The 22,801-nt window shown below is 41.6% G+C and overlaps 2 protein-coding genes across 3 annotated transcripts in view; both read right to left on the minus strand.

Moving 5' to 3' along the window:
- The window catches only part of LOC123590484 (cationic amino acid transporter 3-like), a 63,700-nt gene extending 51,889 nt beyond the window's left edge, over positions 1-11,811 (minus strand). The window contains exon 1 of the mRNA XM_045463715.1: positions 11,707-11,811. The gene's annotated coding sequence lies outside the window, so the exon portion shown is untranslated. The remainder of the gene's footprint in view (positions 1-11,706) is intronic.
- The window catches only part of LOC123590485 (cationic amino acid transporter 3-like), a 44,319-nt gene extending 22,117 nt beyond the window's left edge, over positions 1-22,202 (minus strand). Inside the window, exon 1 of one of the 2 annotated variants that reach the window (XM_045463718.1) lies at positions 22,016-22,202. The gene's annotated coding sequence lies outside the window, so the exon portion shown is untranslated. Of the gene's footprint in view, positions 1-11,706; positions 11,815-22,015 lie in introns of those variants that run through there. The other variant, XM_045463717.1, reaches the window with a different exon arrangement.
- Positions 22,203-22,801: the final 599 nt, after the last annotated feature.

The following is a 22,801-nucleotide window of genomic DNA, read 5'->3' on the forward strand; positions in this document are numbered from 1 at the left end:
CATAATCCCTGAAACACTGCTGCGACACTACCTTGCAAACTTTTCTGGGGTGGCTGGTAGCTGGCTGCAATCTCGGGGCACCAGCAACAGCAGGGTCCAGCAAGCGTTCCTGGGTGCAGCCAACATTCGGCCACTGCTCATTCAGCCAATGCTTGGTGAGACCCTCCCCCAGAGGGGCAGAAGGGGTCAAAGCCGCAGTCCTTCAAAAGTAAAGGGCCAGGGAAAACAGCTGCACCTGAGACAAAACTCGGGAGAGAGGTGCTGCCTGGGGCCTGGTCACGGACAGTGAAAAACCGGGGAGTGGACAAAAGCTGAAGACAGAGGACGGGTGCATGATGCTGATCCAGGAAAAGAGAGTTCCAAAACTAGAGACTGGGTAGCTGGCTGGTGCCATTTTCACCGCTCTTGCACATGCACATACACACCTACGAGGGCTGAAACACCCCACCCCAGTAGGCTAGCAGCTCCATCTAGTGGAGATCAGAGCTGTTACACTGAGCCCTGCCCAGCTGGGCCAACTTCGCTCTTCAAGAAGACAAGTCTCACAGCCTGCTTAGTTTATGGACTATAAAGTGCTACATAGTCTGACTTCTAGGGGAAAACAAAGTAATTTCAGTCCTACTTCAATCTGTTAGCAGGTCCATCTGTTCAATTATCTTTCTTATTTTTTTCTTCCTTTTTTTTTACTTCTTTTCTTTTTCTTGAATAAACAAATGAAAAAAATTTTTTTCAATTTTTATTAAAAATATTTTTCTTTAGGGGCGCCTGGGTGGCGCAGTCGGTTAAGCGTCCGACTTCAGCCAGGTCACGATCTCGCGGTCTGTGAGTTCGAGCCCCGCGTCAGGCTCTGGGCTGATGGCTCAGAGCCTGGAGCCTGTTTCCGATTCTGTGTCTCCCTCTCTCTCTGCCCCTCCCCCGTTCATGCTCTGTCTCTCTCTGTCCCAAAAATAAATAAACGTTGAAAAAAAAAATTAAAAAAAAAATATTTTTCTTTAATTTTTATTATTATATTTTTTAATTTTGTGTAAATTTTTCTCACGTTCTATTTTACTTCCATCATTTCATTTTAGTCTACCTCAGTGTATTCACCTTTTCAAATTTTCCAACTATTTCCTTTTTTTCTTCTTTTTCTTTTTTTCTCTTTTTCATTTCTTTTCTTTTTCTTGAATGCAGAAAGAGAAAAGCTTCATTTTTACTTTCAATTTCTACTAAAAATATTTTTCTTTAATTTTCTTGCTATATTTTTGGATTTTATGTACATTTTTTCAAATTCTATTTTTCTTTCATTGTTTTATTTTAGTGTACTACAGTGTATTCACTTTTTCAAATTTTCAAGTGATTTCCTTTCTTTCATCTTTTTTCACTTTTTCATTACTTTTCTTTTTCTTGAATACAGAAAATGAAAAAGTTCATTTTTATTTTTAACTTTTATCAAAGCTATTTTAATTTTTTTCCTACTATATTCTTTACTTTTGTGTATATTTTTTCAAATTCTATTTTACTCCCATCATCTCATTTGGGATGTGTATTCATTTTTTCAAAATCTCAAACTATTTCCTTTTTTTCTTTATTTTTTCTCCCCCCCTTTATTTCTCTAATCTGTCAAACCACTTTCAACACCCAGACCAAAACACACCTAAGATATAGCATCATTTACTCGATTTATGTGTGTGTGTGTGTGTGTGATTTTAATTTTTTAATTTTAATTGTTGTTAATTTTAATGCTTCTACCTCATTAATTCCTTTTATCCCTTCAAAATGGCAAAACTAAGGAATTCACCCCAAAAGAAGACCATGAAGAAACGACAGCCAGGGATGTAACCAACACAGATACAAGCAAGATGTCTGAACCAGAATTTAGAATCACGATAATAAGAATACTAGCTGGAGTTGAAAATAGATTCGAATCCCTCTCTGCAGAGATAAAAGAAGTAAAAAAATAGCCAGCATGAAATTAAAAATGCTATAACTGAGCTGCAATCACGGATGGATGCCGCAGCAGCAAGGATGGATGAGGCAGAACAGAGAATTAGCGATATAGAGGACAAACTTATAGAGACTAACGAAGCAGGAAAAAAAAGAGGAAGATTAAGGCAAAAGATCACGATTTAAGAATTAGAGAAATCAGTGACTCATTGAAAAGGAACAACATCAGAATCATAGGGGGCCAGAAGAGGAAGAGAGAAATAGGGGTAGAAGGGTTATGTGAGCAAATCATAACAGAAAACTTTCCTAACCTGGGGAAAGGCACAGACATCAAAATCCAGGAAGCACAGAGGACCCTCATTAGGTAAACAAAAACCAACCATCAACAAGGCATATCATAGTCAAATTCACAAAATACTCAGGCAAGGAAAGAATCACGAAAGCAGAAAGGGAAAAAACTCCTTATCCTACAAGGGAAGACAGATCAGGTTTGCAGCAGACCTACCCACAGAAACTTGGCAGGTCAGAAAAGAGTGGCTGGATATATTCAATGTTCTGAATCAGAAAAATATACAGCTAAGAATTCTTTATCCAGAAAGCCTGTCATTCAAAATAGAAGGAGAGGTAAAAAATTTTCCAGACAAACAAAAATTAAAGGAGTTTGTGACCCCAAAGCAGCCCTGCAAGAAATTTTAAGGGGGACACTCTGAGGGGAGAAAAGATGAATAAATGAATGAATCAATGAATCAATGAATGAATGAATAAATAAATAAATACCAAAAGCAACAAAGACTAGAATGGACCAGAGAACGCCACCAGAAACTCCTACTCTACAAGAATAATAATGGCAGTAAATTCATATCTTTCAGTACTCATTCTAAACTTCAATGGACTCAATCCTCCAATCAAAAGACATAGGGTAAGAGAATGGATAAGAAAGCAAGATCCATCTATATACTGCTTACAAGAGACCCATTTTAGACCTAAATACATCTACAGATTGAAAGTTAGGGGATGGATCATGCTAATGGTCAACGAAGAAACCCATAGTAGTCATACTTATATCAGACAATCTAGAATTAAATAAAGACTGTATCAAGAGATGAAGAAGGGCATTATATCATAATCAAGGGGTCTATCCACCAAGAAGACCTAACAATTGTAAACATTTATGCGCCAAATGTCAGAGCACCCAAATATATAAATCAATTAATCACAAACATAAAGAAACTCATGGATAGTAATACCATAATAGTAGGAGACTTCAACACCCCACTCACAGCGATGGACAGTAATCTAAACAAAAAATCAACAAGGAAACAATGGCTTTGAATGACTCATTGGACCAGATGGACTAAACAGATATATTCAGAACATTTCAGCCTAAAGCAGAGGAATATACATTCTTCTCCAGTGCACATGGAACATTCTCCAGAGTAGACCACATACTGGGACATAAATCAGCTCTAGGTAACTACAAAAAGATTGAGATCATACCGTGCATATTTTCAGACCACAATGCTATGAAACTCGAAATCAACCACAAGAAAAATTTGGAAAGGCAACAAATACTTGGAGACTGAAGAATATCCTACTAAAGAATGAATGGGCTAACCAAGCAGTTAAGCAGGAAATTAAAAAGTATATGGAAGTCAATGAAAATGATAACACCGCAACCCAAAACCTCTGGGACACAGCAAAGGCGATCATAAGAGGAAAGTATACAGCAATCTAGGCCTTCCTAAAGAAGGAAGGAAGATCTCAGATAAACAACCTAACATTACTCCTTAAGGAGCTGGAAAAAGAACAGCAAATAAAACCCAAAACCAGCAGAAGACAGGAAATAATAAAGATCAGAGCAGAAATTAATGCTATCAAAACAAGCAAATAAACAAACAAAAAACAGTAGAACAGATCAATGAAACCAGAAGCTGGTTCTTTGAAAGAATTAACAAAATTGATAAACCACTAGCTAGTTTGATCAAAAAGAAAAAGGAAAGGACCCAAATAAATAAAATCAAGAATGAAACAGGAGAGATCACAATCAACACAGCAGAAATAAAAAAAAATAATGAGAGAATACTATGACCAATTATATGCCAATAAAATGGGCAATCTGGAAGAAATGGGCAAATTCCTAGAAACATATACACTACCAAAACTGAAACATGAAGAAATAGAAAATTTGAACAGGCCCATAATCAGTAAGTAAATCGATTTAGTAATCAAAAACCTGCCAAAAAACAAGAGTCCAGGGCTTTCCAGGAATTCTACCAAACATTTAAAAAAGAGTTAACACCTCTTCTCTTGAAGGTGTTCCAAAAAATAGAAATGGAAGGAAAACTTCCAGACTCTTTCTATGAAGCCAGCATGACCTTGATTCCAAAACCAGACAGAGACCCCACTAAAAAGGAGAGCTACAGACCAATTTCCCTGATGAACATGGATGCAAAAATCCTCAACAACATAGTAGCCAGCCGGATCCAACAATACATTAAAAAAATTACTCACCACGACCAAGTGGGATTTATACCTGCGATGCAGGGCTGTTTCGATATCTACAAAATAATTAACGTGATTCATCACATCAGTAAAAGAAAGGACAAGAACCTTATGATCCTCTCAATAGATGCAGAGAAAGCATTTCACAAAATACAACACCCTTTCTTCATAAAAACCCTCGAGAAAGTAGGGATAGAAGGAGCACACCTCGAGATCATAACGGCCATATATGAACAACCCAATGCTAATATCATCCTCAATGGGGAAAAACTGAGAGCTTCCCCCCTAAGGTCAGGAACAAGACAGGGATGTCCACTCTCATCACTGTTATTCAACACATTATTGGAAGTCTTAGCCTCTGCAATCAGACAACACAAAAAAATAAAAGGCATCCAAATTGGCTAGGAGGAGGTCACACTTTCACTATTCATAGATGACCTGATACTCTATATGGAAAACCCAAAAGATTCCACCAAAAACCTGCTAGAATTGACTCATGAATTCAGCAAAGTTGCAGGGTATAAAATCAATGCACAGAAATAGGTTGCATTCCTATACACCAACAATGAAGCAACAGAAAGAGAAATCGAGGAATCGATCTCATTTACAATTGCACCAAAAAACATAAAATACCTAGGAATAAATCTAACCAAAGAGGTGAAAATGTATACACTGAAAAGTATAGAAAGCTTATGAAAGAAATTGAGCTGGAGTAACAGGGGAAACAGAGGGGAAACCAGTGGTTTCTGAAATCCGTTATCTGAATCTGTCCTGTTGATCATGGCCCACCTGCCCAGGAAACGTCTGACCCATCCACAAACCACTAGACTTATCCTCACATCCTCTCAGTGTCCCTACACTCTGGATCCATGTCCCTTACAAAGAAACCACTTCCATAATTTGGAGGCAGGGTGCTGAGCTCCATTTCACAAACTCAACCTGGTCTTACAGGCACAAAGTGCAACAAGAGGATTTAAGTTAGACTCAGTAAAACTTCCCAGCACAAGGGGTCTGAAAAACCTCAGCTGGTGTGAAATTCACTAGGAATGTAGGAATGGCCTTACCAGAGGCCTCCAAGAGACAAGGACATGGTTTGGTCCTGTCTGACTAGTACTGACAGAGACAGAAGTTTTCACTGTGATTGTGGTCATCCCAGACTCAAGAGGTGGCACACAAAGACTTCTGAGGACTCTAAGGCCTCGGGCAGAATGGGTGGAGCCTGGAATTAGGAACTGCAGCCTGGCTAGATCTTTCCCAAATCCTGATAGGGGTGGAGTGGGGGACCAAGTCTCCACCCAGCCTCAGACCCAGGACTCAGATGGCATCCCCCTGTGCCTGGCAGGGCAGAGACACCCACTGCTCAGGCTACCCAACCCCCACACTCCAAGCACAGACAGCCTTTCTATTCTGTCCTCCCAACTCACCCCACCCCATAACAGCCTGAATCCTGCTACAAATGTGCACAAATCAAAGACATCTTCAGCTATGAGTCTTCAGGCTCTCCTTGGACAGGACACACATATACACATGTGTGGGAAAATAGGTTCTACCTACACAAATGGGTTAGAAAAAACCTTAGGGCAGAAAGCTGCCACCATGGGGCACAAGCACACAATGTTACTTAGAAAGATATTGTAATGGGATCACAAGTAACTTGTTTTATAACCTGCAGCAAATTACTTTCCATCTGATGCCCATATACTAATGTACTTTGATCACAAACTCCACTTGCCCCCTAGACCCGTTGCTTTTTGCACACACGAGTTAATGATTACTATCTGATTGTTTTCTTCATGTTCACCACATGTGTAAGATCTTGAGCACTCAATAAGTACGGAGACAAAATCCCTGTTCAGGGCTCTTGTCTCATCCAGGACATTAGCCTCTCTTGTATTCAAGTCTGCATCCACGCTCTCTTGCTGGACAAGAGAGAACTCCAGACTTGTAGTCTGTGACAGATGGGGGCCCCCAACGTGATAAGAAGAAAAGCCTATGTGACAAGAGGTCAATGTGGCTATAAAGCGATGTGTACTCAAGGACTGCAAAATGCCACGGAATGACTAGAGCTCTAAAAGAAAAAGTGCATGGGGCTTTAATCTCTCCTGACGAGGTAAGAGAAAAGCGAAACTATATTAGGATTTGCTGCTGTGGAACTTTTGAGAGAATTTATGGGAGACTCCCTATCCCCAGGACAGAACAGTACACTCATATACCACTCCTTAAATTATTAATGATTATCCAGCAACACTCCTCTTGATTTTCTGAGCAAGGAACCTTTGACCTAGACATCTGGGAATGAATAGGTAAAACAATAAAACCATGCCATATGGAAGGCACCAATGTTCCACCTGAGGTCATTCTTACATGGCCTATTGTCCTACGGTCATTCTCCCCCTGAGTGCGAATAATGTTTGTGAAGATATAGACCCACCCAAAGTAAATAAAAATTTTTCCAAGGAATCTAAGCCTCCTTATTGTCAGCCAGCACCTTTGGCATCCCTACATCCAGAGAACGCTGACTATCCCCTTTGTCATTGGAAAAAATCTAACCTTTTAAAGAATCAAAAGATTCCCTCTGAGGACATCCTTACCCCAATGCTATAACCTATTAAGAATGACCTTACAGTGTTTACAGATGCCTCAGGGAAAGCTCACCAGGTTTCTTGCGTTTGTAAAACTGGAAAAAACTGGAAACATATATTATACACTGGACCAGTTTCTACCTAACATTTAGAACTACAAGCCATATTATTAGCTATAGAAACCTTTTTCCAACCCTTAAATATTGTCTCTGAGATGTCAAGGAGCAAAGACCACCCACTTCAGACTTCCCACCAGTGTTCCAGGTAAAAATTAACCATGGGGAACAAATTGTCTTAGATGGACCCAAATGTAAGTTTGTTGTTTGATAGACATGTCTATCAAAGGTCAATTAAGCTCATGTTATGACTTAATGTAATGGTTGACTTTGTCTCCTAGTTTTCACGGGTAATTGTTACAATAGCTATCAAAGACTTCGGTAACCTAAAAAGTTTTTCTTGCATGATAAATTGGGATTGAATTCGTTGGACTTCTACGCCTTTTCTAATTAGGATGGGATGTGAAAGGATTGATTACTAAACAAGGCTTATCTGCTTTTGGCTTCTTATTGCAGATAAACTAAGGATATTTGGGTCTGATGGTAAACATGCTTTGTGCTTTATAACTTTCTGAGAATTTTTTAAATGAATTTCCCAAGATTTAATTTGTAAATTAAGCCTTTTGGCCAATTAGGCTTCTTTGGTATGCTAAGTTACTCTGGAAGCACTGTCAAACATATAATAATCCTTAGGTTACATTTGAGTAAATGCTATAACTATTCTAGAGATTATATGCAACTCCTACTTTTAATATTTTTTTGGTACAAGGTAATCACTTGATACTCTAATTGTTTAAGTGTTATATGCCACAGAAATAATTGAATTGACTTATCAATTATATTAGATCTTTTAATCATGTCCATTTTTTAGTCTTTCTGTCATAGTTCTGTGACTCTTGTTGGAAGACTTCACTGCTATAACTTCTGGTACACAGACAATCCTTCCTTCTCAAGAAGGCTCAGGCTCCCCTCAACTCTATCTTTCTCTTTCATAACTCCCCTATACCTACCCCAACTGAGCAATGTTGACCCATAGGTAGCAGCATCTCTATGCCCCTATTCATCAGGAAGAAGTTACAGAAGAGAAGATCATCCACCCTCAGCAATCTTAAAGACTTTAATGGTCAAAATTGCTCGAGGCGGGGGGGGGGGGGTGATGTGGGAAACAAAGGCAGAGGGAAATGGAAGATAAAATTAAATTCCTTATAATATGCAAAGCCAAGCAGTCGTAGGATGAGCACATAGTCAACTTAATACCTTAAAAAAAAAACCCGGAGGGGGAATTACCCATAGCTGTCTACATTACAACCTCAACTTCTCCTTGATTGCACTACGATCACTCTTAACTTTTTAAATCTTGACCCTCAAGGACTAACTGCAGCTAAGCAACATTCTTCTAAATTAGATAAACCCTCTCATCCTATAGTGCTATACAAAACCCCCAAAGGGGCACCCACATGGATTGGACCCACTAAACTCACCTGGGGTAGAGGATATGCTTGTGTTCTTTCAGATCTTGGGCCTATATGGAGTGGAGACCCCCCAGGATATCTTTCAATAAACCAGGACTTCCAGAGAATGACTCTGAATGAGCAACCACCGCCCCGCTCTTTCAAGATGGAAGAAACCTCTTCATTGACTCCTCATTCTGAAGCCACTCCACAAACTCATGTCCTTGCCCCTGATATAACATGGGGAAGGCTTAAAAACCTGTCTAACAAGGCCAGCATCCTCTTAAAACACAATGGTATTGCATATATCCACAATTTGCATCTGATGGCCATGATCCCCATCACTGGTATTCATTAAACAGGCAAAGGTGATTCATAAGCCTCTTAATCATTGGGATCCTAGATGCAGGAAGCATTATAGACTCTGCTACTGTTACTGGAATAAGTCTTCACCACACTATCAAACTGCCCATGTACTTAACCAAGTTATGGCCAACACTAACAAAAAGCTTATAAGCCAAACTTCTATACACAAATATTGGCATGCCTCAAAGCCCCTGAGGTTGCTGTTGAATTTATAGGAAAAAGACAAAAGGCACTAATCCTCCATTATAACTCTGGGAAGCAGAATACTTGTACTATGTCTCTTTTTACCCTTTTGCAGAATAACCCTCCAAACCACTTGATAGCAAAAATGGATCAGGAGCTCATCATGACAGTCCTTGCATGTAAACTTAAGAAAATGAAGAAAAACAAAAAAGGGGGAACTATGGGGAAATAAGTTCTACTTACACAAATGGGTTAGAAAAAGCTTAAGGCAGAAAACCGAAACCACGGGGCAAAAGTCCCCAAGGTCAGCTAGCGAGCTATTGTAATGGGATCATGAGTAACTTGTTATATCACCTGCAGGAAGTTACTTTCCTTTTGATACCAATATACGAATGTACTTCAATCACAAACTCCACTTGACCCCCAGACCCTTTGCTTCTTGCACAAGTTAATGATTAGTATGATTGTTTTTCTTCACATTCTCCACATGTTTAAGATCATTGGAGATCAATAAATATGGAGACAAAACCCCTGTTTGGGGCTCTTGTCTCCTCCTGGACATTAGCTTCTCTTGTATTCAATTCTGTGTCTGCTGTCTTACTAGACAAGAAAGAACTCCAGACTCCTAGTCTGCAACACACATGCAGATACACACTCACATGCTCACATTCATACAAACACACATATTCTCAAAATACACACAAATACACACCCACACATCACAAACATTCTCACATGTGTGCAACACAAAGACACATACAAACTCTTATTTACAGACAGGCATGCACTCCCGTACTTATATACTTTCATGCACTCATCAAACACACCTTGCACACATACACGCCACTCTATTCCTTCTTTTAAGGATCCAGTGCCCAGACCTCTAGATTCTAGAGAACTAGAATGCCCAGGAAAAGCATGAAATTACACAGGAAACCTATTTCTAGCTTCCCGGCCCACACTGGAATCCCTTTGCTATATTCCCCTTCCTGCCACAGAGTCTCTAGGACTTGGGCCCAACCACCAAAGCAGAACTGTGGATACAATACATTCCTTCATACACCAAACACTTTAGAGCATCTATCTTCCATACCAGTCCTACACCTCCTACCCCCAGGCCTGAACTGAGGCAGACACATAACAGAGTAAGACCTTCTGCCCAGTAGTGTGGTAGAAACAGCAAGAGCACAGGAGCCAAGGACTTGAGTTCAAATCCTGAATTGCCTATTAATAAGCTGTGTTATCTTGGGTCCTTGGCATTACCTCTCTGAGTCTAGGTTTCATCACTTATATGGTGGGAATAATAAAATATGCCTAATAATTGTGTGAAGAGTAAAACAGGTAAAGCTTCCATCAGCCATGTGTCCACCCTTGGAAAGCCACCTCATTCCATTCCCCAGCCCCTGTGGTGAGCATCTCCCCAACATTGCTCTAGTCCTGGGTCCCTGCAACAGAAATCAGTCTTCTTCAGGCTCAGACCACCAGGGGCCCACACCAAGGGAAATCTGATCTCAAACTTGGCAAGCTCCGTTCCCCACCCTCAACCTACTATGCCCCTTCCCCTCCTGGTCCATCACGCCTCTTGCCCCTTTACAGGTTGCATTTTCCCTAAAACCTTTAATGAGACTAACCATTGTCCCAAAGTTCTCCATGGAGCACTGAGACCACACAACAGATGGACATGAAGGGTTTAATAATCCCCAGGGGAATCCTCCAGTTGTCTCTAAATTCCCTAAATTACTCCTATCTGAAACATTCTTTATACACAGAGCAGGAGACAGTTATATGACAGGACTTGGGGTGATAAGCAGATGTGGGTGAGATTGTGTCACTACATGAATACTAAAAAACTGTTCCAGAGAAACCCCGTTAGATTCTGCCCTCAGAGTTGAGAAGCAGCCCAGCCCAGCCTACACCTACCCTGACTGGCACACACTCAAGTGTCTTGGGCTAAGGGGAGCAGGTACTGCACCCCTATCCCTGCTGTTGAGGTAGCCTCCTAAGCTCCCCTCTAGAGTCAGTCCTCAGCCTGAGTGGGAAGTGGCTCTGGTGGTGTTATCCTCACTTTCCTAGGACCCTCCAAGGACCCACAAACACCCTGCTTTCCCTGCCACAACCTGTACTCCCTACACTCCTCCCAGGCTCTGACTGCTTCTGAAGTGCTGTCTTCCCCTCCTCCCAGTGGGATCCTCCTCAAGTCCTCCTTCCAGACAACCCACCACCCTGACCATCTCTGACTTTCCATCTGGCATTGCCCCATCCTGGTTCCTCCACCTCCCTGCCCTGCCCATACCCATCCCTCTGACCCCCTCCACTGCCCACCTCCCACCCTGTCCTCTCCCATCTTGACCACTTTCCACCCCAACCAGCCTGCCTCCCTCCCCTCCTGGTTCACCTCCCCACACAACACCACCTCCCAGTGGGCTCCACTCTCCCATTACCTCCATCTCTCCACCCTGCTGCATCCTACCGTTTTTGCCCCATTCCAAGTCATTTCTGCACCTGCCTTCACACCTTTCACACCCTTCAGAATCTAGGGAGTAGAGCAGGGCTCAGAGCCCAGTGAAACGATGGACATTTGCCCCTTCTCTCTCTTCATACCCTCTGCCTGCCATCCCCCCTCTCTTCCTGGGTACAGACCTGATCAGGTGTCAAAGGAAGCGGAGGAGACATCTCCTCGTCAGCAAAGTGCTGGGCTGGGGTGCTCAGAGGAATGGAGTGACCAAGGAAAACCTCCTACGTAACTCAGTCCCAACAGGAGGAAGCCCCGCCCACCATCGCGATCCCTGTCCCCTCCTCAATGGCCTCAGCAGGGCGGGGTCGGCCCACAGCCTGGCCCTGCCCCAGGACCGTTGGCCTACCTGGGAACTCTGGACAGCCTAATTACCCGGTCACCACAAAGCCACTCCATCTTCAGAGAGGACAGAGGAAATGGTGACTGTTCCCATCAGGTCGTCCCACCACCTGTGCCTCCACTTACACTGGAGGGAGACTCCCCCTCAGCTGCTAGAGCAGGTTTACAGAAGAAAAAAGTAACCTGCGCAGTCTCTGCATCTTTTCTCCTCCCAAGATCAGTGATGTCTGAGAGCCCATCAGAGGGCACGTAATTTCGCAATTACTTTGTATGCACAGGAGGGGACTCACGCCTCCACATGGAAACCAAGGAATCCCCCAGAGTCTCCCTTGTTTCCTGCCTGTTTGTTGCATGTGGACTCCCCTTCCACCACCACACATTGCTGAACCCCAACACTTATGGGGAGAGGATCTCCCTGTATGGGTTCCTTTTCTTCTTGCCCTCTCCCTGTATCAGGCCCAGGATTTCTGCTTCAGAAAACAAGCCCTTCTGTCTGCTCAAGAGAAGTTAGTTCATCTCTCCTCTCACTTGAACCTTTCTTGCTGCTCTAAGCCATCATTCTGTCCCCAGGGAATTGTGGGGCTCTCTCCCAACCTTCCCTTCCCCCATGCCTTTAGGGTCTCCATGGTATGTCCCAAATATCTAGGTTCCAGATCCCAGGTTTCCAAAGAGACTTCGGGGCTCTTGAGATCAAAGCAGCGGCTATGGGTTCTGAGGATCTGCCTGGGCTGCAAGGGAAAGGCAGTGGTTCCTGGGGTGAGAATGGCCCAATAACTCTTTGGAGCTTGGTGCATACAGCAGGTGTGTAATAAGTGTGACATGGCCCATCAATAAGCTGGGTTTGGGGAGGTGAGTGAGGGTAGAGGGGAAGGAATGAGGCTGGACTGGTCTGAAGTGTCTGATCTCCATTCTCTTCCCTTCCCCTCTGGGCCACCTGGAAAGAATATGCTTTAATATAGGACTTGAGCCTTGGGTCTTCCCTAAGCAGAGAGGAATGTCTTCCCCTTCATCCACCTCCACCCAGCCCAATTCAGGACACCAGCACACTCATGCCCAAGAGCTCAGGCCACTGTACCCCCACCCCACCAGCCACGCACACCCTCTCTTCAGCTACGGCACCCAGATCTCTGAGCTTTCGCCTAGCACACCAGGCCGAATGCCCCTATTCTGGCAGAATCTTCAGTAACATCTAGAAGCAGCCTGGACCTCTCCTGTCAACTAGTATTCCTGAAGCATTTGTCAGCACCCTTAGCCTGCATGAATGATTAACTAATCTTTCCTTGTATTCCTAATATAGATTATGTATTCTATGCAGAACAGAGCCCTTCTGCATATCATGAAACAGAAACCAGAGTCTCTTGCACAACCCTTTACCCCACATCAAGCAACCACACCCACTGGCACTGAGATAAAATTTGTAGCTGGTACCAGTGTATCTACAAGTTCAAGAAATGTTACAGACCACTGTACTCCCTTAACTGAGGAACAGCCTTAAGCACCTTTAAACTCCTGGGCCAGGTGAAAACCTCAGATCTGTCATTTGGACAAGAGTCTGCTTCTCCCCATGAGCCGGCCTCCTGAATAAAGCTCATAATCCTTTCCAGTCAAAGCTTTTCTCTTGAGGGGCACTGGGGTGGCTCAAGCAGTTAAGCATCTGACTTCAGCTCATCATGATCTCATGGTTGGTGAGTTCGAGCCCCAATTCAGGCTCTGTGTAGACAGCTCAGAGCCCAGAGCCTGCTTCAGATTCTGTGTCTTCCTCTCTCTCTGCCCCTCCCCCACTAGCACTCTGCCCCCCCTCTCTAAAATAAATAACAATTAAAAATAAACTGTTCTCTTGAGTATTAGCGTTTGGAGTGGTGGGCAGCTGCACTGGGTTAAAGTAACAAAATTTGGCGAACCAGCTGGGAGCCAACGTCTCTGTGGCATCCATCCAGTTCCCCTGTATGCCAAAGTCAGAGAAGTTGGTCTGTACCATGACAGGGCTTCTTTCCTAGTCTCTTGGGCAGGTAACTTGGACTACAGCAGGAGGTTAGCTGCTCCAGGCTAGTTGCTCTTGGGGAGGGAATCTGAGGCATCTGTCCCTCCAGCTTCCCAGATTCTTTTTGCCTAAGAGAAACTCCCTGATGATTCCTCACTGAAGCTGACTGCCAATTTTGCTTTTTGGTTGGAGTGGAAGGAAAGGAGCATTTGGGGAAGCTGAGGAGCTTCAGGACCAGGTAAGTCCCTCAGAGTGCTCACCTACACAAGTTTCTCAGATGTGAACCACTGTGGGTTGTTTTTTTCCTGTCCATACTTTTCCCATTAGAAAGCCTCAGCTTTCCCAAGAACTAAAAGGGATGTGACTAGTGTTCAATTTATTTGGAAGTTGTAACAGATCTGTTTTGGTATGGGGAGGTGGTGGTTTAAATTTGTGTAGAATGCGAAGTTCCATCTCTATCCCAGCAGTTAGCCCACTGGACTGAAATTGGAATATGTGGAAGGAATATACGCAGGGATCTATGACTAAGAATGTATAATTTTTATTGTGCCAGCACCTTGTCATGTATGTTAGGTTCAGAAGAAAGATGACCATGAAATGGGTCTCTTGGATCTCTTCCCCCCATTGTGTTCTCTCTAGATAGGGGGTTTGGGTTTGGCTTTTAGCTTGTCTATGGAGACCATTGGTCAGTCAGTGGAACTCCGACTTTCAGGGAGGAACAAGAAACCAGGAATCCATTTGGTTCAGTCCATCATGCCCCAACTTTTAGGGAAAAGGAATGTCAGAAGAGGTACTCTGGGTTTCATGGAGTCATACTTTTATTTCCGTGTTGCTTCTCAACTTTTGTCCAGGAAGAAAACAGGAATACTCCTGTTCCCAAAGAAAGTACTTCATCCATCCATCAGGAAATATTTTAAATAAATGGTGCAGAGGCACTTTTTTTAATTTTTATTTTTTATTTTTTGCAGGAGGGGGACACAAGACCACGACAAACAAGGAATGTTAGTCCAAACTATAGATCTGCCCCTGGCCTTTCTGAAGACTCCCTTGCACCCCTACCTGCTCCTTTTCCTCCTGTTTCTGCCCCAGCATCTGCAAGACTTACATAATGGGCTCCTATGCCATCCTCCCTGCCTGGAGTGCCATAGGCTCCTGCTCCTCCTACCCTATCACGGAGCAAAAACCACCCCAATGTAAATTGAAATTTGTTGGTTTCATTAAAAGTTAAGACACATCTTTAGAGATATCAGCATTAAATATAAAACTTTTATTCCAGCAAGTTTTAGTAAAGGTCAAAGGAGCTCATGTTCTTTCAGTTGCCATTGGTCAGCAAAAAGGTGACTTAAATGATGATTAATTATGTCTGTCTCATAAAGTTTTCATGAATAATTGTTAGGAATAAGTTGGGTGAAGAAATAGAAAGGTTTATATCTTTTAAAATCTTTAGTAATTTGAAATTTTTAAAGTTCTGCTACATGAAACGCAACACTGGGTTGATTTCATTGGATATCTAAGTCTTTTTAAAATAAGATTGAACACTAAAGCATTGGTCACTGAAACTCTTTGTGAGTATTCTTTGTTTCAAGGCAAGTGCATTATTTGCATAAGTTCATTAAAAAGATGTTCTCCTTGTAACAGGACACCAGTGGAAACATTGGTTACTTCACCAAGGCTTTGAGTAGAATGTCATGTTTGAGAGAGTCATGCATAGACTCAGATATCACTAGACATCTCTAAGGACTAAGGTTAACTTTATGGAGCCAGTAAAGCCTCTTGGACATGTTGGCCTGATAACTTGCTTACAGAGTTCGCAGCATTCTTACCAGGTGATTAAACAATATCACTTGCTGGCATGTGCAGGACACCTCAGGATATTTGGGGAATCTTCAGGAGAGAAATTCACCCAAATATACAAGTATCACAGGAAAATCTGATGGCAGGCATCTGGCTTGGCTTCTGGCCTCAAGAGACTATTAAAAAATCATGAGGAGCCAAGATGGCAGAACAGCATGAAAGTTTTTTGTGTGTTTCATGTCCATGAAATACAGCCACAGCAACACTAAACCATGCTGCGCACCTAGAAAACTGATTGGAGGATTAACACAACAATCTGCACAACCTGAACCACAGAATTCAGCAGGTATGCGCCACAGGGAGGGGAATTTGGGGAGCGAGAAGCCACTGAAGGTAGGGAACTGCTTTTGCGGGTGGAGAGAGGACAAAGAGTGGGGTGGGGGGAGAATACGGGAAAAGCACCCCTCCCCAAAAGCAGCTGGAGAGAAAGTAGAAAATTGGAAACAGCCACAGGGGCTAAACTAAAAAGGGAGAAAGGAGAAAAGAGAGGGTTTAAATTCCATTAAGATGGTAAACAAGAGGAGCACAAAGGCTGCAGTTCCACAGCTCAATACCTGGCGGTGCTCTGGTGGGAAGGGCAAATCCCCAGGAGCAGAGTGAGGTCTAGGAGGTTCTTGGGCCACACAGGGAAAACCGGTTCCACTGCTGGAAGGATATTTGGTAGAGACTATTGAAGCCACCTGGTCCCAGCAGATCCCAGAGAATGGCCACATTTGCTGGTGCTGGAAAAAGGTCATTAAGGGTGAAGCCTGGTGCCAGATGTGTGCTGTGATTTTCCATAATCCCTGAAATGCTGCTGCTACACTATCTTGTTAACTTTTTCTGGGGCAGGCTGACACCTGGCTGAGGTCTTGGGGCACCAGCAGCAGCAGGGTCCAGCAAGTGTTCCTGGGTGCAGCTGACATTCAGCCATTGCTCAGTGAGAACCTTGCACAGAGGGGCAGAACGGGTCAAAGCCACAGTCCTTCAGAAGTAAGGGGCTGGGGAAAACAGCCACATCTGAGACAAAACCCAGGAAAGAGGTACTGCCTGGGGCCTGGTCATGGGCAGTGAAAAAGCAGGGAGTGGACGAAAGCTGAAGACAGAGGACGGGTCTGTGATTGCTGATCAGGGAAAACAGTTCTGATACTAGAGACTGTGTGGCTGGGTGACGCCATTTTCACTGTTACTGCACATGCGCCTATGCACCCACGAGAGTCACAACACCCCACCCCAGTAGGCTAAAAGCGCCATCTAGTGGAGATCAGAGCCGTTACACTGAGCCCCGCACAACTGGGTCAACCTCACTCTTCAAGAACACAAGTATCACCACCTCCTTAGTTTATGGACTATAAAGCGCTTCATAGTCTGACTACTAGGGGAAAATGAAGTAATTTTAGTACTATTTTGATCTGTTAGAGTGTCCATCTATTGAATTTTCTTCCTTTCTTTTTCCTCTTTTTCACTTCTTTTCTTTTTCTTGAATACAGAAAGAGAAACAATTCATTTTTATTTTCAGTTTTTATTAAAAATATTTTTAATTTTTTACTATATTTTTTAATTTTGTGTAATTTTTTTCAAATTCTATTTTACATCCATCATTTTATTTTATTCTATTTCAGTGTATTCACTTTTTCAAATTTTCAAACTATTTCCTTTTTTCTTTTTCTTTTTTTTATTTTTCATTTCTTTTCTTTTTCTTGAATACAGAAAGAGAAAAAATTTATTTTTATTTTTAATTTTTATTAAAAATATATTTCTTTAATTTTTTTTGACTGTATTCTTTACTTTTGTGTAATTTTTTTCAAATTCTATTTTACCTCCATCATCTCATTATAATCTAATTCAAAGTGTTTATTTTTCCAAATTTTCAAATGATTCCCATCTCCCCCTTTTTTTTCTCTAATCTTTCAAAATGCTTTCAACACCTAGACCAAAACACACCTAAGATCTAACATCATTTATTTGATTTTTGTCTGTGGGGGGAGGGGTTAATTTTTTAATTTTATTATTTTTTTAATTTTAATTTTTTTTAATTTAATTTTAATTTTTCTACCTCATTAATTCATTTTATAACCTCAAAATGACAAAATGAAGGAATTCACCCCAAGAGAAAGAGCACGAAGAAATGACAGCCAGGGATTTAACCAACACAGATACAAGCAAGATGTCTGAACCAGAATTTAGAATCACAACAATAATACTAGCTACAGTCAAAAATAGTTTAGAATCCCTTTCTGCAGAGATAAAAGAAGTGAAAAATAGAATGAAATTAAAAAATGCTATACCTGAAGTGCAATCATGGCTGGATGCCGTGGCGGCAAGGATGGATGAGGCAGAACAGAGAATCAGTGATATAGAGGACAAACTTATAGAGAATGAAGCAGAAAAAAAGAGGGAGATTTAGGCAAAAGAGCACGATTTAAGAATTAGAGAAATCAGTGACTCATTGAAAAGGAACAACATCAGAATCATAGGGGTCCCAGAAGAGGAAGAGACAGAAATAGGGGCAGAAGGGTTATGGGACCAAATCATAGCAGAAAACTTTCCTAACCTGGGGAAAGACACAGACATCAAAATCCAGGAAGCACAGAGGACCCCTGTTAGACTCAACAAAAACCGACCATCAACAAGGCCTATCAGAGTCAAATTCACAAAATACTCAGGCAAGGAGAGAATCATGAAAGCAGCAAGGGAAAAAAGTCCCTAACCTACAAGGGAAGACAGATCAGGTTTTCAGCAGACCTATCCACAGAAAGTTGGCAGGCCAGAAAGGAGTGGCAGGATATATTCAATGTGCTGAATCAGAAAAATATGCAGCCAAGAATTCTTTATCCAGCAAGGCTGTCATTCAAAATAGAAGGAGAGATAAAAAGTTTCCCAAACAAAAATTAAAGGAGTTTGTGACCACTAAACCATCCCTGAAAGAAATTTTAAGGGGATTCTCTGAGGGGACAAAAAATGAAAAAAAAAAAATACCAAAAGCAACAAAGACTGGAAAGGACAAGAGAACACCACCAGAAACTCCAACTCTATAAGCAACATAATGGCAATAAATTCATATCTTTCAGTACTCACTCTAAATGTCAATGGATTCAATGCTCCAATAAAAAGACATAGGATAACAGAATGGATAAGAAAACAAGCTCCATCTATATGCTGTTTACAAGAGACCCACCTTAGACCTAAAGACATCTACAGATTGAAAGTAAGGGGATGAAGAACCGTCTCTCATGCTTAATGGTCAACAAAAGAAACCCGGAGTAGCCATACTTATATCAGACAATCTAGACTTTAAAATAAACACTGTATCAAGAGATGAAGAAGGGCATTATATCATAATCAAAGGGTCTATCCACCAAGAACACCTAACAATGCGAAACATTTATGCACCAAATGTCAAAGTACCCAAATATATAAATCAATTAATCACAAACATAAAGAAACTCATGGATAGTAATACCATAATAGTAAGAGACTTCAACACCCCACTCACAGCAATGGACAGATCATCTAATCAAAAAATCAACAAGGAAACAATGACTTTGAATGACACACTGGACGAGATGGACATAACAGATATATTCAGAACATTTCAGCCTAAAGCAGCAGAAAATACATTCTTCTCCAGTGCACATGGAACATTCTCCAGAATAGACCACATACTGGGACACAAATCAGCCATAAGTAAGTACAAAAAGATCAAGGTCATACCATGCATATTTTCAGATCACAACGCTATGAAACTCGAAATCAACCACAAGAAAAATTTGGAAAGGCAACAAATACTTGGAGACTGAAGAATATCCTACTAAAGAATGAATGGACTAACCAAGAAGTTAAAGAGGAAATTAAAAAATATATGGAAGTCAATGAAAATGATAACACCACAACCCAAAACCTCTGGGACGCAGCAAAGGCGGTCATAAGAGGAAAATATATAGCAATCCAGGACTTCCTAAAGAAGGAAGAAAGATCTCAGATACACAACCTAACATTACGCCTTAAGGAGCTGGAAAAAGGACAGCAAATAAAACCCAAAGCCAGAGGAAGACAGTAAATAATAAAGATTAGAGCAGAAATCAATGCTATCAAAACCAAAACAAACAAACAAACAAACAAACAAACTGAGAACAGATCAATGAAACCAGAAAGAAGCTGGTTCTTTGAAAGAATTAACAAAATTGATAAACCACTAGCCAGTTTGGTCAAAAAGAAAAAGGAAAGGAATAAATAAAATCGAGAATGAAAGAGGAGAGATCACAACCAACAGAGAAGAAATACAAATAATAAGAGAATATAATGAGCAATTACACACCAATAAAATGGGCAATCTGGAAGAAATGGACAATCCTAGAAACATATGCACTACCAAAATTGAAACAGGAAGAAATAGAAAATTTGAACAGGCCCATAACCAGTAAAGAAACCGAATTAGTAATCAAAAATGTCCCCCAAAACAAGCGTCCAGGACCAGATGGCTTTCCAGGGCAATTCTACAAAACATTTAAGGAAGAGTTAACACCTCTTCTCTTGAAGCTGTTCCAAAAAATAGGAATGGAAGGAAAACTTCCAAACTCTTTCTATGAAGCCAGCATTACCTTGATTCCAAAATCAGACAGAGACCCCACTAAAAAGGAGATCTATAGACCAATTTCCCTGACGAACATGGATGCAAAAATCTTCAACAAGATATTAGACAACCAGATCCAACAATACATTAAAAAAGGATTCACCACGATCGAGTGGGATTTATACCTGGGATGTAGGGCTGGTTCAATATCTGCAAAACAATCAATGTGATTCATCACATCAACAAAAGAAAAGAACCTTATGATCCTCTCAATAGATGCAAAGAAAGCCTTGGACAAAATACAGCATCCTTTCTTGATAAAAAAAACTCTCAAGAAAGTAGGGATATAAGGAGCATACCTCGATATCATAACAGCCATATATGAACAACCCAATGCTAATATCATCCTCCCCTAAGGTCAGGGACAAGACAGGGATATCCACTCTTGCACTGTTACTCAACATAGTATTGGAAGCTTTAGCCTCTGCAATCAGACAACACAAAGAAATAAAAGGCATCCAAATCGGCCAGGAGGTCAAACTCACTCGTCGCAGATGACATGATACTCTGTATGGAAAACCCAAAAGATTCCACCAAAAAACTGTTAAAACTGATTCATTAATTCCACAAAGTTTCAGGATATAAAATAAATGCACAGAAATTGGTTGCATTCCTATACATCAACAATGCAGCAACAGAAAGAGAAATCAAGGAATCGATCCCATTTACAGTTGCACCAAAAAACATAAAATACCTAGGAATAAATCTAACCAAAGAGGTGAAAAATTTATGCACTGGAAACTATAGAAAGCTTATGAAAGAAATTGAAGAAGACACAAAAAATGGAAAAAGATTCCATGCTCCTGGACAGAAAGAACAAATACTGTTAAAATGTTGATACTACCCAAAGAAATCTACATATTTAATGCAATCCCTATCAAAATAACACCAGCATTCTTCACAGAGCTAGAACAAATAATCCTAAAATTTGTATGGAACCAGAAAAGACCACAAATAGTCAAAGCGACCTTGAAAAAGAAAACCAAAGCAGGAGGCATCACAATTCCAGACTTGAAGCTATACTACAAAGCTGTAATCATCAAGACAGAGCATGAACTGGCGAGGGGCAGAGAGAGAGGGAGACACAGAATCGGAAACAGGCTCCAGGCTCTGAGCCATCAGCCCAGAGCCTGACGCAGGGCTGGAACTCACGGACCGCGAGATCGTGACCTGGCTGAAGTCAGACGCTTAACCGACTGCGCCACCCAGGCGCCCCTGTCTCCCATTCTTAAAGACCTTTAGCAATAAAATCAACTGTCAAATGTCTGGTGTCAGTTTGGCCCTCTCTCTCCTCTTTCTACCTTATCCGTTTAACTGTATTGATGTCAAGGAATAAACAGTGCAACCCTTCACTTTAGCCATGTAGGCTCACAGGGGTGCTGTGAAAAGAGGAAGAGGAAGAAAGGAGCAGTCCTTCATACCATGCAAAAAACCATAGGAACAGGCTGTCTGGTAAGGAAACCCTAGAGAAATGGGAACAGAAGCCAAACAAGAGTCCATTGCTTAAGAAGGGAGCAGAGCCAAAAATGCTGTTTTGTGAAATCTGACAGTCAACGAACCTCACCCAAAGTAACCAGAAAAAACTCACTACAGTTATGCTTACAGTTATGAGAGTGTTATAGGTAGAGAGGAAAGAAATGTCACCTACCTCAGTAACTCACAACCAAAACGAAGTCCTTCTGTGTCCTTCCTCTCTGGGTTCTAGGAGAGAAGGTGAGCTCATTTATGTGGACACTGTCTTTACTGGCCACACCATGCTTTATAAATACCCTGTACCCTCTGTGATGTCAGCTTCTAGCGACCTGGAGAATCTGGTTTTCTCTGTGTGCTAGTATGAAAACACTCACTTGTAACTTCCTATTAATTTTTCACATGGAGTTATTTTTAACTCACTCACACTATGAATATGCAAAATATATTTTCTTATTGAGCAAACACCACCTGTGGTTCCTCTTTTCCCCTCCTCCCCTGCTGCTGTTCAGATGGCCCCTCCTCAAGAGGAACAAGGCTTTGGATGAACAATTCACAGCAATGCCCCAGAAATCACTAGGGGAGAACAGAGAAAAGAGAGTCATGCAGCCCCCACTCTCCTCACTCCTCAGGCTTTGGTATTGACAGAATTTTAGGAAATGTTGTCAGAGGTTTTTAAAGACAGAAAGATGAAGTCAAGACTGAAAACTCTTCTCTGTAGGTATTCAAAAGGAATCCTTGGGAAATGTGTCAGACATCTTTGTACAATTCCGTCTATACTCCTTATTTGCCACCCACCAGTTCCAATGTTATGATTTACCAACAAGCACGTGAGATAGAGAAGGAGGATTAATTAACTCATGGAGCTTTCTACACTATGAATGTGATTGACCTGTCCCCCAACCACCCCCAGGCTTCAAACCCTTCAGTGGTTCCCACTGCACTTCCTGCACAGTCCTTCCTT

Source organism: Leopardus geoffroyi, chromosome B4 (genome assembly GCF_018350155.1).
Source record: "Leopardus geoffroyi isolate Oge1 chromosome B4, O.geoffroyi_Oge1_pat1.0, whole genome shotgun sequence".
In the NCBI taxonomy this organism is placed as follows: domain Eukaryota; kingdom Metazoa; phylum Chordata; class Mammalia; order Carnivora; family Felidae; genus Leopardus; species Leopardus geoffroyi.